A 14338-nucleotide genomic window follows, 5' to 3' on the forward strand; every position below is an offset into this window, starting at 1 on the left:
TATACAGCTGTGCCATGCATTACAAAATAACCCTCTAGAGAGAATCATACCGCCCAATCTTCAAAGTGATTTAGAGGCAGATGCAGCAACCAAACGTAAAAAAATCTAAATCGTTAAAGTCCCTAACGATTTTAAAATAACGAAAAATGCACCAAAAAAAAAAGTCACACATGCTGAGATCGGTATTGAAACGTACAATGTATCAAAGAATCACAATACACATCATTAATCGGCCCCCAAATCATGCGCAGAGCAGCCAAGTGTTATGTTAGCTGCTCTGCGCATGCCACAGTCAAATCACAAGCACATGGCTCCCAAATCAAAACAAAAATAAAAAAAAAGGGTCGGGAGGGGGCAAAGGCGCTGGTCAGGAGCGTCCTGTATGGCCGTCCTTGCCCCCCCCACCCGTGGTCGCAGTTCCCCCCGCCCCACTTCCCCCTGCATTCTAAATTAAAAAGCAAGAAGAAAGCAAACGTACCTTTAGCAGCCCCGGCCCCCCTCCCTTCCTCACTACTCTGTCTCCCCTCAGCTCCGCCTCCCGACATCCTCCGCCCTGTGCCCCGTCCCCTCTTGGGGTCGTCACTGCCATTCCCCTCCTCCATCGGGCCCCCCTCCCTCTTACTGGGCCCGTGCAGCGCCTCTCTCCTCTGTCTGAAGGCGCTGCACGGGCAAGAAGAAAGCTGATGCCTGCCTTCGCCCAGCTTCTGTCGCGCGTCTCTCTCCTCCTGGGCCCGCCCCTGTCTGACGTTATTTTTTTTATTTGATGTGTTTTCTGACGTCCTTTGGACCAATCACAGCGCTTTTAGCTCTGCTAATGCGCTGGGATTGGCTCAAAGTTTGTTTATTTTTTCACTTAATGATTTTTCCTGGCACAGAGCTGTCCTAACGAGAGGTCCAGACCTCTCGTTAGATTTCCTGCCTTTTTCCTGCGTAAAGGCAATCGGAAAAGGTTAGTGCATGTCGTTTCAATGGGGTTTTCACACTAATTGCTCATCTCCATTCCGTTTTCGTTAGCTGCTGGCTTCCTCGGTAAAAGCCCTTTGATGCATGCAACGGATCAAATTTTCCTCGTTGGAGGGTCATTAAAGGCTCATTTAGCTTTAGTGCATCTGCCTCTTAAATGACTGGAAGAGGCTCCTGGCCATTTAAATCACTTGTCTGTGGCTAACTGTGAATATTTAGTGACACTTAACCTGTTTGCACTGATGAATATTCACAGTTAGCACCTGAGCTGAAACGGGCTAACTTGTGGGCATTCCAGAGGCAAAGTTGGCACAGAGATAGCTTTTTTTTTTGGGGGGGGGGGGGCAAACAGGGCAGCTGCTCTGGGCCCCACAGCTCCAGGGGGCCTCATGGTCCAGGCATCACTTCCCCTTCTCCCCACCACAGTCCGTCTTCTCCTCCATTCTCCTCACCTTCACGATCTTCTTAAAAATGTTATTTCCCTTCTCAGAGGGGTCCCAGCGCAGCAGCCATCCTCACAAGCTGCCTCCGGCTGCCCCGAAGCATTCCCACAATACACCCCCCCCCCCCGACGCAATTTCCTGTTTCTGCCTGGGTGGATCGCAGCAGAGGGGGAAAGCTTCAGGGCAGCCGGAGGCAGCTTGTGAGGATGGCTGCTGTGCCGGAGCCCCTCCCTCTGAGAAGAGAAAGGGAGGCAGACGGACCTTGATGGGGAGAAGGGTAAGAGATGCCTGGATGTAATGCAGGTGGGGAGATCAGGGGAGGGGAGGAGGAGAGGGGACCAGGGGCCCCCTCCTTAATTTCTGCCCTGGACACCACCATGTCTAAAACCGGCCCTGAGTTGGTGTTCTGTCCTCTGACAGCTTTGCACTACTTTATAATGTGATCCTAAAATCTGTTTAATGCCTTTACTGTTATTCTCATTTCCAAGGACTTTCACTACTGCAGTTTCTCACTGCAAAGATACGCGAGCAATGCATTGTGGGTAATGTAGTTCACAGGCAGTGCAGCCACACTTGCTTATCTGTGTAAGAACGGTTACCACTTGTGGTGAGGCTGCCCAGACCTCTTTTCTCTCTCAGCCAAGCCTGGCTCCTGTGTCTATCTGCTATCATTCCCTGTTCAGTCTTACTATCTCTGTCCTGAGAGGTCAGCCAGGTATGACCTTTCTCTCCAATCGAGAGCCGTCCTCTAGGACCACCCCTTGCTACCCGATGGCAGGCTCTGCCCCCATTGGTCTCTATCTGCTCCTCCCTGAGCCTGTGTGAAGCCTCAACACCTCTTTGTCCCTTCAGCCATGAGACATTCCACCATCCTGCCAGAGACATGGAGTATGGATCATCTCATTCCAGACAGCTCTGTCCTGCTTAGACTCCCTGTAACGAACCTGGTTTTTTACCTTGAAAATATCTCCTCCCTAATGAGATATCGCACATTCCAGTCACCCAGCTTTGAACCATTTCTACCTGTTCAACTATCCTCCCCCCCCCCCCCCCTACACACACACAATATAGCTACCTCTCCTCAGATCTCCACCTCCAACAGCTCTCAGATTAAGGAGTCTCTATGCCCTGGAGCAGCACCTCTGAACATCTGTCTGTCAGTAAATTATCTGTGATTTATTCAATAAAAGAGACTTCATAAAAATAATAGAGACTTCAGATGATTGGGGTGCCAAGGTTATACTCCAAGATATCAGAGACTTTATGGTAACAAGTCTATGAGAGCCTTGAACAGTTGGCACTTATGCGGTTAAGAGCCGACATTCAGCCCTTAACCACACAAGATAACCGCATAAAGAGAAGTCCCATCTTATCCGGTGAAGAGCTGAATATTGCATTGAACCACATAACGTTTTGCAGCCAACGTATAACCGAATATTGAATGCTAGTGCTCAGATATGGCCTGGTACTGAATATCTGGGAACACAGCTGGTGGCAAACATACACTGACCCCCATCGGCTGAATATCTGCCAAACAGATTCTAAAAACTTGACCAATCCATGGAGATGAACACCACCAACACGATGGCAATGCAGTAAACACAGGCACCGCTTACATCATCTTTTCTCACTCTACTGCTGGTGGCACGAGGCAGATATGCCCACAGCTCACCGCTCCGAAGGAGGAAACCCATGGAATGCAATCAAAGCCTGCTGTTTCATTTTCATGGACTTGTCACCTGCTGCGGGCCACAGCCCCTGCCATCTCCCCAACAGAGAGCTAACAATGAGAACCAGTGTCTGACTCAGACTTAATGACTGCAGGTGAATAACTCTGGGCCCGTGCCGAAACCACAGACATGGCTGGCAGGCAAGTTACTTCTGTTGTGCAAAGTATTATCTTGTGGTATTTAAACTTATCTGAGACACTCCAGGTAAATGTGGAACCGCTCCAAACTTCTCTGTTAGCAAAAGACCTTTTGGAATGTTGACTCTGTCGCTCTGCTTTTACTATTGTTACGGAGAGGTGAGAAGGGCTCACGCTGGCTATAGTCTCATTTCATTTAAGCTTAACAAAAACATGAAAACCTAAGCTATTATCCATTACACAACGAGTCTCTGTGTATTTTCAACACACCTAGTTCATAATGTTTTTGTTCGGTTTGCAGAGCTGCCAAGTTACCCAGTTCCAGGATAATGACCTCTTTTGGTCAGTTCTGGTTTTCAATTTATATTTATTTATTTGTTACATTTGTATCCCACATTTTCCCACCTATTTGCAGGCTCAATGTGGCTTACATAGTACTGTAAAGGCGATCGCCAAGTCCGGTATATCCCATTACATGGCCAGTATGTGTTGTCTGTATTCTATGCATTGGGATTTTATTTTTGTTACATTTGTACCCTGCACATTCTCACTCATGGCAGGCTCAATGCAGCTTACATGGGGCAATGGAGGGTTAAGTGACTTGCCCAGAGTCACAAGGAGCTGCCTGTGCCGGGAATTGAACTCAGTTCCTCAGTTCCCCAGGACCAAAGTCCAGCACCCTAACCACTAGGCCACTCCTCCACTGTTGCTACTATTTGAGATTCTACATGGAATGTTGCTATTCCACTAGCAACATTCCATGTAGAAGTCGGCCCTTGCAGATCACCAATGTGGCCGCACAGGCTTCTGCTTCTGTGAGTCTGACGTCCTGCAGGACGTCAGACTCACAGAAACAGAAGCCTGCGCAGCCTTCTACATGGAATGTTGCTAGTGGAATAGCAACATTCCATCTAGAATCTCCAATAGTATCTATTTTATTTTTGTTACATTTGTACCCTGCGCTTTCCCACTCATGGCAGGCTCAATGCGGCCTACATGGGGCAATGGAGGGTTAAGTGGCTTGCCCAGAGTCACAAGGAGCTGCCTGTGCTTGAAGTGGGAATCGAACTCAGTTCCTCAGTTCCCAAGGACCAAAGCCCACCACCCAAACCATTAGGCCACTCCTGGATTAATGCTGTGAGTGCTAGAATAAATTAGAATGGGTCATCAGAAATCCAGGATTGCTCTATAATCTTCTTCTTAGGCCTGTGTAACAGCAGTTCGGCCTATAAGACTAGGCTGAGCCTAGAGTTGCCAACTAGGTCCAGATTCCCCTGACAGAGTTGATCCAGTCCTGGGCTTACACCATTGCATGCAGAGACCCCCACACTCTGGTACTCAATTCCAGAGGGGCTACATTGAACTTAAAAGGGGAAGGGAAATGGTACTTTCTGTGGATTTTTGCAACTACATTCATAGTATTTATAGGTACTTATTTGTACCTGGGGCAATGGAGGGTTAAATTAAATGACTTGCCCAGAGTCACAAAGAGTTGCAGTGGCAATTGAAGCCACCTCCACAGGATCAAAATCTGTTGCACTAACCACTAGGCTACTTCTCCACTAGAAACATTCCACGTAGAATCTCAAATAGTAGCAACATTCTATTTAGAATTTCAACTAGGGACAAGGGAAATGGTTTTTGCAACTACATTCAAAGTGGTTTACGTGGTATATGCAAGTACTTACTTGTACGTGGGGAAATGGAGGGTCACATGACTTGCCCAGAGTCACAAGGAGCTACAGTAGGAATTGAACCCAGTTCCCCAGGATCAAAGTCCGCTGCACTGACAGTGGCAACATTCCATGTGGAATCTCAAATAGTAGTAACATTCCATTTAGAACTTCAACTAGGGACAAGGGAAATGGTTTTTGCAACTACATTCAAAGTGGTTTACGTGGTATATACAAGTACTTACTTGTACCTGGGGAAATGGAGGGTCAAGTGACTCGCCCTGAGTCACAAGCAGCTACGGTGGGAATCAAGCCCAGTTCCCCAGGATCAAAGTCCAGTGCACTAACCACTAGGCTACTCCTCCACTAGCAACATTCCATGTAGAATCTCAAATAGTAGCAACATTCCATGTAGAATCTCAACTAGGGAAAGGGAAATGGGACTTGATATACCGCCTTTCCGTGGTTTTTGCAACTAAGTTCAAAGAGGTTTACATAAAACATACAGGTGCTTATTTGTACCTGGGGCAATGGAGGGTTAAGTGATTTGCCCAGAGTCACAAGGAGCTGCAGGGGAATCGCACCAAGTTCCCCACAGGATGTGTGAAAGACACAGAGAAGGACTTATTGCAAAAAAGGAGAGAGAGAAGAAATATGATGAGGAAGACAAAAAAATTATGAGCAAACCTGAAAGAAGCATAAGGAAGGGAGGGAGGAGATGTGAGGGAGAAGGAGCAAAGGGAAGAGGAAAGAGGGGAATCCTGTTACCTAAGCAGGGAGTTGGGAGGAAGGGAAAACCTTAGGAATCTTCTGAAAGATCTGGGAGGCTGGAGAGGTCTGTACTGTGTAAACGCACAGAGATTTCTTGCTTCTCTGGTACAGTGTCTTCTTTGATCTCTGCTGCATTTTGCTGAGTTTTCTATCTCTTCAGCCTTTGCCAGTGTAGAGCGTTTGACACTGGCAGCTTCCAAGAGCTGAACCATAAGCCAAATTTCCTGTAACTCACCAGCCCAGCTCTGAAAACTCTCTTAGACTCTCCTTGTCCTGACTATATTTAACTCAGTTGCATGCTTCCAGCTCCATCACAGTAGCCTGACTTATTGAGGACCTACAACTGGGGCACATTCCAGCACCCACAACATTTCGCTACAATCCTATATCAGCACCTGTTACCCAAGACATAAGGGAAAGATAGGAGCCAGAAGAGAAACTGAGCCCTGCAGTTGAACACAGGCTGGTTATGAAATCCTCAGCATAAGACAGCTTCTGGCAGAGAGAATGGCATTTCCAGGAGCTCATTCTGCATCGCTGCCTTATGGATGTCAGGCCATAGGTCCGAAAATGTACTTTCCCAGATAGGAAAGAAGCTCTTGAGTTTCTGTGCACCAGCACAGCCGAACGGGAGACTGTCAGGCCTCACAACAAAGACTGAACCAAGCAGAGACCTTTATGAAATCGATCAAATTCGTTTGCTTTTCCTTTGGCAAAAACCACGTTATCTTGGATCTCACTATCCTTTCCTTCTGAAGCGTCTCCATTAGTTTCCCAACCACCAAAGTGAGATTTAGTAGCCCGTTTCCCACTATTTCTCTGTCACTGTTTTTGTGAAGAGGAACCACATCTTCTCATGTCCAGTCCTGTGGAACCTCCCCGTCTCCAAGCAACTACAGTATTAAAGGGTCCGATATTAAACCGGCTGTGCCAATAAACCTGTAAATTCAGTGCCAGACCCTGTCCGGGCATGGCACTGAATTTCTGGGTTTGTGGAACTGGCTAATACATAACCGGTTCAGTCCAATATTCAGTATTTAACCAGCTATGGGTTACTGCATAAAGATAGGGCTAGGAGTGGACTGACCGTACGGGCAACCAGGCAGTGCCCGAGGGCCAGAGGCTCTAGGGGGCCCAGAGGCTCTCTCTCCCCCCTCCGAAACTACAGCTCGCCGAGTGCTCTGGGCCCCCAGGCAGTAAGGGTCATTGGGCCCCCTGCGCCTCCCCATCCACACACTGCTTCCCCATTCACTAGTGCACCCTCCCAGGTCCCACCTTGAAGGGCCCTGGTGGTCTGGCAGCCTCTTTGGGGGCAGGAAAGAGCCCCACTCTTTCCTGCTCTACCCGGTGCTGCCGCATTTTCAAAATGGCTGCTGAGACTTTCCTGAGGGCCGGGCAGAGCAGCAGCAGCAATGGGCAGGAAAGAGTGGGGTTCTTTCCTGCCCCCGAAGAGGTCATTAGACAACCAGAGGGCACACTGGTGTGCAGGGAACGGGGCAGCAGTGTGTGGATGGGGAGGCGCGGGGGGGGCCCAATGACCTGCATAGGACTGACTCTTATGTGGTCCTATTTATGTGGTTAACCTGGCTGGTTACGTCCTGAATATCAGCCCTTAACCAGCCAAGTGCTGGCTCCACTCCCAGAATGCCCCCAATTATAGCTGGTTTTTTAGTTCAGCACTAACTGGTTAGTACTGTCTCGAACAGGCGATTTAACCAGCTAGAAGCCGTTTCTGGTCTGTTAAATCGTATTGAATATTGACCCCACTATATTTAAGAGGACCCACCAACCAGGGGCGTAGCCAGACTTCGGCGGGAGGGGGGTCCAGAGCCCGAGGTGAGAGGGCACATTTTAGCCCCCCTGGCGCCGCTGCCACCCCGCCATTGCCAACACCCCCGCCGCTGCTGCCACCACCAACTTTGACACCCCCCGATGACCCTCTCGACCCCCCTCCCGCCGCCAACACTCCCCTGCAGTCTCCATCACCTACCTTTGTTGGCGGGGAACCCCAACCCCCGCCAGCCGAGGTCCTCTTCTTCTGAACATGCAGGGCGTCGGACTCAGAAACAGAACGAAGGAAGAAGAGGACCTCGGCTGGCGGGGGTTGGGGTCCCCCGCCAGCAAAAGTAGCATACGGCGACAGCGGGTTGACAGCGGGTTGGAGGCAGGGGGGGGGGGGGTCGAGAGGGTCATCGGCAGGGGGGTCCAGGGCCAAATCTACGGGGGCCCAGGCCCCCGTGGCCCCACATAGCTACGCCCCTGCCACCACCATCACTGTTCCCAAAACAATCCTGCAAGAAATTGGCATCATACTCTGCTTTCCTATATATTCACACATTGAGGACAGTTTCCGAAAGGTAGATGAGTATTTGAAAAATTCATATCCTCCTAGCAGGTAAAGAATTGTATACTGATAGTTCTCTGCATATTTGGTTGCCAGGACCTGCTGTTTTTCCTAGAATGCCACCCCAGGCAACTGCCTAGTTGGTTAAGCCACCTAGAGTTAATCTGTGGAATTTATACAAGCAGGATGCTGTAAACAGGGCCGGTCGCACAGGACCCCGCACTCCTAGGGGCCCCCTGCATCTCTGGCACGTCTCTCCTCCTGTCTCGGAACAACTCTCTGCTCCGTACCTTAATGTGCATCCACAATTCAGTAGAGAGCATTACGCAGCGCCAGTGATTTTCATATCCTTTCAGCTGCCAAGCCCAGAGCCCCATTGCTGCTGTGTCCCGCCCCCTTTTGATGTCACTTCCTGCTTCCACAAGGGCGGGATGCGGCAGCGAGGAGGCACTGGGCTCGGCAGCTGACGGGATATGAAAATCGCTGACGCTGTCTGCCGCTCTCTACTGAAATGTGCTGGATGCACATCAAGGTAAGGGGCGAGGTGGGGTTCCAAGAGCTCTAAACCTCCTTTTAAACTCTGATAAATCATGGCTTATGGTGGCGGGCGGGGGAGCCCCACTGAACTGGTCTGCACAGGGCCCTGCAATTGCTAAGACTGGCCCTGGCTGTGAAAGTGAATAGTAAAACAGGGTTATACATAGATCAATCGCAGGTTTTCAGGGCCGCCGAGGGGGGGGGGGGCAGGGGGGACAAAATTCCCCAAGCCCGGGCCTCCAAGGGGGCCCAGCGCCGGGGTCAGGCCACCGGCGCTACAGTCCCCGATCTCACCTGCCTGCCTCCTCAGCTCTGGGCCCCCTGCATTCGAAGCGGCAGTCACAGATCGCCCCCCTTCGAGCCTTCCTTCCCTGTGACCCGCCCTCGCGGAAACCGAAAGTTACATCAGATGAGGGCGTGTCACAGGGAGGGAAGGCCAGAAGAGAGGCGATCTGTGACTGCCACTTCGAATGCAGGGGGCTCGGAACCGTGAAGGCAGGCAGGTGAGACCGGGGACTGCAGCGGCGGGGGAGCGACGGGAGGCAGCAGCGATGGGGGGAGCGACGGGATGGCAGCGGCGGGGTGGCTTTGCCCCGGGCCCGGCCTAGTCTCTCGGCGGCCCTGCAGGTTCTTTAGCGAAATTGTCAAAGTTAGGTTCAGTGGATCTAACTGGGCTTGCTAGATACTGGAAGGTTGTATGACCACAGGCGGAGAACTTCCTTGCACACTTCAGACGTCTTGTTCTTGCACACTTCCTCCTTGCACTCAGGAGTCTAGGGTGGTGGGGTGGAGTAGGCCTTTGGCGTGATCCAATCCGACAGTCCTCGTCGTGTTCTTGTTTTTTCATATTTTCTCTGTCTCTCCTCACCTTGCCAGGTGCTCCTCAGCCTGTAAAAGTAAACACAGTCCCAGGCACCATGCCAGCAGACTCAGCACTGTGAAAGGGAGTCTGGTTAGAAATCATGGCAAGGTGAAAGACAGAAGTGACGGGCCTTGTGTAAACAAGCGCACCTTGGACTCTGCGGAACAAGCCCGTCATTGTTCCCGGGTGACATATGCTGTCTGTTATGGTGCATTCGGCAGAAGGGAAAGGGGGGGGGGGGGGGGGGGGGGGACAAGAACACCGAAAGATGGCGTTTCCAGATTAAAATGCAAAGAATCTCAAGGGCAAGGGCTGTGTTTATAAAAAGTCAGACAAAACAGGGAGCATAGTTTCAGTTTTGCTAGTTAAGCAGGAATTGCTGTTGCTCAGGAAAAGCTTCAGGAATGTTCTTCCCACAATGCACTGCAAATGTCTTCAGGGCTGGTTTTCAACTGTTATTTACTTTCCAACAGACCTGTTTTACAGTAGCTGATGCCTGACTCTGAGCTTAAGGGACCCTGTAAGATAATAAAATAGGACATTGAAAACCACTGGCATTTGCAAAGATATGCAAATCTAAGCCACAGGACTGACCATCTTTCTGAGTCCCATTAGGCTGTCAAATGAGCCTCTGGGGCTTCAGCTTGGCAAACTTGCATTTCTCTGCTGCTGCACCACGTCGGCCATTGTGGTTTGGCCCCACCAGGACCAGAACTCTTGTACTTATTCAGTAAAGTGAAGGTGAGAAACCCCTGACAGGCTGGAACTATTAACTAGCTGACATCACATAAAAGGATTCTTCTGGAAGAGCTGTAAATCACTAAGGCACTTTTTACTAAGCCCAACGCGCGCCAATTTGGAACTACCGACCGGCCGCCGCGTGGCTGGGGCGGTAATTTCATTTTTTTGCACGCCTCCACTACATGCGACTGACATTTTCCGGCGTGCAGCGTTAACCGGGTGGTAATCGGCAGTGTATGAGCGCTAACCATTACTGCCCGGTTAACGCATGAGACTTTACCGCTAAGTCAATGGGTGGCGGTAAGGTCTCGGGCCCAAAATGGACGCCCCGCCAATTTTTATTTTGCCACGCGGAAATTTTCGGCCCCCCCCAAAAAAGAGGCCGTTTTTGCAGGTGCGCTGAAGAATGGACCCGCGCGCATCCAAAACACTCATCTACACCAACGCAGGCCATTTTTCAGCGCACCTTAGTAAAATGAACCCTTGATCTTTTTTAATTTTCTCTTTGCTCCCTCTTCCCACTTCTTCAGATGGCTAAGCGAGGGGGGTCAATGCTCAAAAGTATCAGCAGTGTTAACAGGCTGTTGGTTTCGCACACAGGTTAGAGTGGGAGGCGTGCACAAATGGTATCACAGCGGGCGCTGAAACCATTAGCACAGACCGCATTTAAATGTGGTCATTATGCACCCTGCAGCTATGTTTGAAAAGAAAGCTTCTCATGTGTCTTTACCGTGAGAACATTTTTGCCAGGTACAGGGCAGCATTAGAAGGACATTGGTTGAGAGGAGAGGTGTCTAGCGGCACCCTTTCTCTCTCTCCAACCTGACCTCTTTGCCCTGGACTCCCCAAATATTAAAAAAATAGCCTGGTGATCTAATAGTCCCCAACCCAACCACTTTTAAGCTTTTGCCTTGACCCTCTACTTCTACTTATCATTTCTATAGCGCTACTAGACATATGCAGCGCTGTACACTTGAACATGAAGAGACAGTCCCTGCTCGACAGAGATTACAATCTAATTAGGACAGACAAACAGGACAAACAAGAGATAAGGGCAAAGAGTAGCAAGGTTCCGGAATCCCAAAGAGTAGCAAGGTTCCAGAATCCCAAAGAGTAACAAGATTCTATTCAGAATCCCAAAGACTAGCAAGATTCCAGAACCCTAAAGACTACTACTACTACTACTTATCATTTCCATAGCGCTACTAGATGTATACAGCGCTGTACACTTGAACATGAAGAGAGTCCTTGCTCGACAGAGCTTACAATCTAATTAGGACAGACAAACAGGACAAACAAGAGATAAGGGAATATTAAAGTGAGGATGATAAAATAAGGGTTTTGAACAAGTGAATAAGGGTTAGGAGTTAAAAGCAGCATCAAAAAGGTGGGCTTTTAGCTTAGATTTGAAGACGGCCAGAGATAGAGCTTGACGTACCTCCTGACCCTCTTTCCCCCAAACCTAAAAAATAATTCCAAGTTGGTCCAGAGGCCCCCCTCCTTCCATCCCTCAGGTCCATTTTTCAATGCACCTGCAAGAAAGGCCCTTTTTTATCGAAAATGGCCGCGCGGCAAAATAAAAATTGGCACGCGCCCATTTTGGGCCTGAGACCTTACCGACACCCATTGACTTAGCAGTAAGGTCTCACACATCAACTGGGCAGTAATCGTTAGTGCACGTACACTGCCGATTACCACCCGGTTAATGCTGCACACTGGAAAATTTCCGTCGCACTTAGTGGACGCGCGTAAAAAAATAAAATTACTGCCATGGCCACGCGGTAGCCGGGTGTTAGTTTCAAATTTGTGCATGTTGGGCGAGCATAGGCGCCTATGTGGCTTAGTGAAAGGGCTCTGAAGAGCCTTAGGACAGGCTGCTCCAAGCGTCTCTTCCACAATGGTAGTCCAGTGGTACCTGGCCAACTCCTTCCCTCCCAAGTTAAAAATTGCCCTGGTAGTCTAGTGGTAACCCTTACCCCCAACCCATGACCCTCTAGCCCTCGTTCCTAGAAGGAGGCAGGAGCGATGCCCATTCACTCCTGCCTCTGGGCTCTGTGATCTCAAAACTGCGGTGCTTCGCCCCCACCTGGTGCAATCTGGGATGCACCGGGTGGGGCCTATCATATAAGAGAGAGTTTCTCCCCATTTGATGCACCCCAGAGGGAGGGGAATGTTATGTGCTAATCACGCGCGTTAACCAATTGGTGCAGGTTTAGCAAATGAGCCCCTACTGCCTACAAAATGGGGGGGGGGGTCTTTTACTAAAGCTTAGCTCAAGTTATTTATTTATTTATTTGTTTGTTTGTTTGTAGCATTTGTATCCCACATTTTCCCACCTTTTTGCAGGCTCAATGTGGCTTACATTGTTCCGTAATGGCGATCACCAATTCCGGAATGAGAAGTACATTGTTATAATGCAGGTGACAGAGTGGATTAGGCAATCAAGTAAAGAGAATTCATTTTCGCAATGAGAAATAAAAGGTATTGGGTTAAAGTTCAATCGTGATAGATTAGCTTAAACAGTCAGGAATAGAGAGTTCCGTTTTCTGCAGCAGGGACTACTTTATTCCTATGGGCCCTGCTGCAGATAACTGGAACTAATCTTTAGTAAAAGACCCCCTAGGCGACAGTAGGGGCTCACATGCTAATGTGAAAATTAGTGCATGGCCATTAATACCAAAAATTGGAAAATCAGCCATTTTACCCCAACGGTAAAAAAGGCCTTAGTGTCGATGAACTAAGGTGACTTTTGTACTGCTGTTTGATAACAGAACCGCTCAGTGTTGTATCTGGGGCAATGGAAAGTTAAGTAACGTCCCAGAGTCACAAAGAGCCACAGAGGGATTTGAACCCAGTTCCGCTGCTTCTTGGCCCTCTGCACTAACCATTAAGCTCCTCCACTCACCTCCTCAGTGAATCCAAAACTGTTCAGGCAGCAGACTCCTAAATTGAATGTCCTGAGCAGGAGCACAGTGACCGATTCCGAGTGTGATCCCAGCCATCCGTTCATCGGGGGGGGGGGGGGGGGCAGGGGGGCAAAGCACGGCACAGGGGTCTCTATCTCTCTCCTGCTCCTGACAGGAACTGGGTGATTGCGTCCCGACAGGAGCAGGAGAGAGAAAATTCTGACGCTGGGCCCCCCCTTGCATTGCCTGCCTAGCAGCTGCTGGGCTCTCAGGCCGCGCATGCTCAGTTTTGAGACTGAGCATGTGCGACCTGAGGAAAGCAGCCGCCGGGTGGTTGGGCGGGTGGGAAGGAAGGGGCGGCAGCAGCAATGACAATTCTGCCCCGGGCCCGGCTCAGTCTCTCGGCGGTTATAGGTGACACCCTTCTATTCCAAACAAAAGCAAAAATGTTTCACATAAATGCTTTGGAGTACATAGAAAGTGGAGACCCGTTTATAAGTACAGCAGGGTATGCAAAAAGCCTTCAAAATGTCCTTCAATGGAAAACCTACAGATGTCCCGTAGAATTGCAACACCTGAAAATGTCCAGATGTTCTGAATTAACTGAACTCAGTTCTTCAGGAAATCCACAGCGCATTTTATCAGATTTTTGCAGCTCCACTTTGCATTTCTCACAGAGACACCAGGAAGAAGTTGACAGGACATTCCTTTGCAGATCTGTGGAAAATGTGAGACTCCCAATGACTGGAAGCAGGTGGAGATTTGGCTGCTCGGAGCTGGACTTTAAATGGTTCACACATCTCACAAGAACAGCAAGGAGAAATAGAGACAAGAAACACTACCTTTCTACCCTCATTTCCACTTACGTTCCCACCCGAAACCTCCGTTCACAGGACAAATCCCTCCTCTCTGTACCCTTCTCCACCACCGCCAACTCCAGACTCCGCTCATTCTGCCTCGCCTCACCCTATGCTTGGAACAACCTTCCTGAGCCCTTAGGCCAAGCCCCCTCCCTGCCCGTCTTCAAGTCTTTACTTAAAGCCCACCTCTTCAATGCTGCGTTGGGCACCTAACTCTTACTGTTCAGTAAATCCAGACTGCCCCAATTTGATTGTTTGGTTGCCCCTATCGGACTGACTGTTCACTTGTCTTTTAGATTGTAAGCTCTTTGAGCAGGGACTGTCCCTCTATGTTAAATTGTACAGCGCTGCGTAACCCTAGTAGCGCTTTA

At 49.6% G+C, this 14338-nt stretch overlaps 1 long non-coding RNA gene across 1 annotated transcript in view; it reads right to left on the reverse strand.

Annotated features, from left to right (window-relative positions):
- Nucleotides 1-4532: 4532 nt before the first annotated feature.
- LOC115473761 overlaps nucleotides 4533-14338 on the reverse strand; it is a 1161257-nt gene continuing 1151451 nt past the window's right edge. Inside the window, exon 3 of the long non-coding RNA XR_003942740.1 lies at nucleotides 4533-4572. This is a non-coding gene — a long non-coding RNA (uncharacterized LOC115473761). The remainder of the gene's footprint in view (nucleotides 4573-14338) is intronic.

This window comes from Microcaecilia unicolor, chromosome 7 (genome assembly GCF_901765095.1).
Source record: "Microcaecilia unicolor chromosome 7, aMicUni1.1, whole genome shotgun sequence".
NCBI lineage: Eukaryota > Metazoa > Chordata > Amphibia > Gymnophiona > Siphonopidae > Microcaecilia > Microcaecilia unicolor.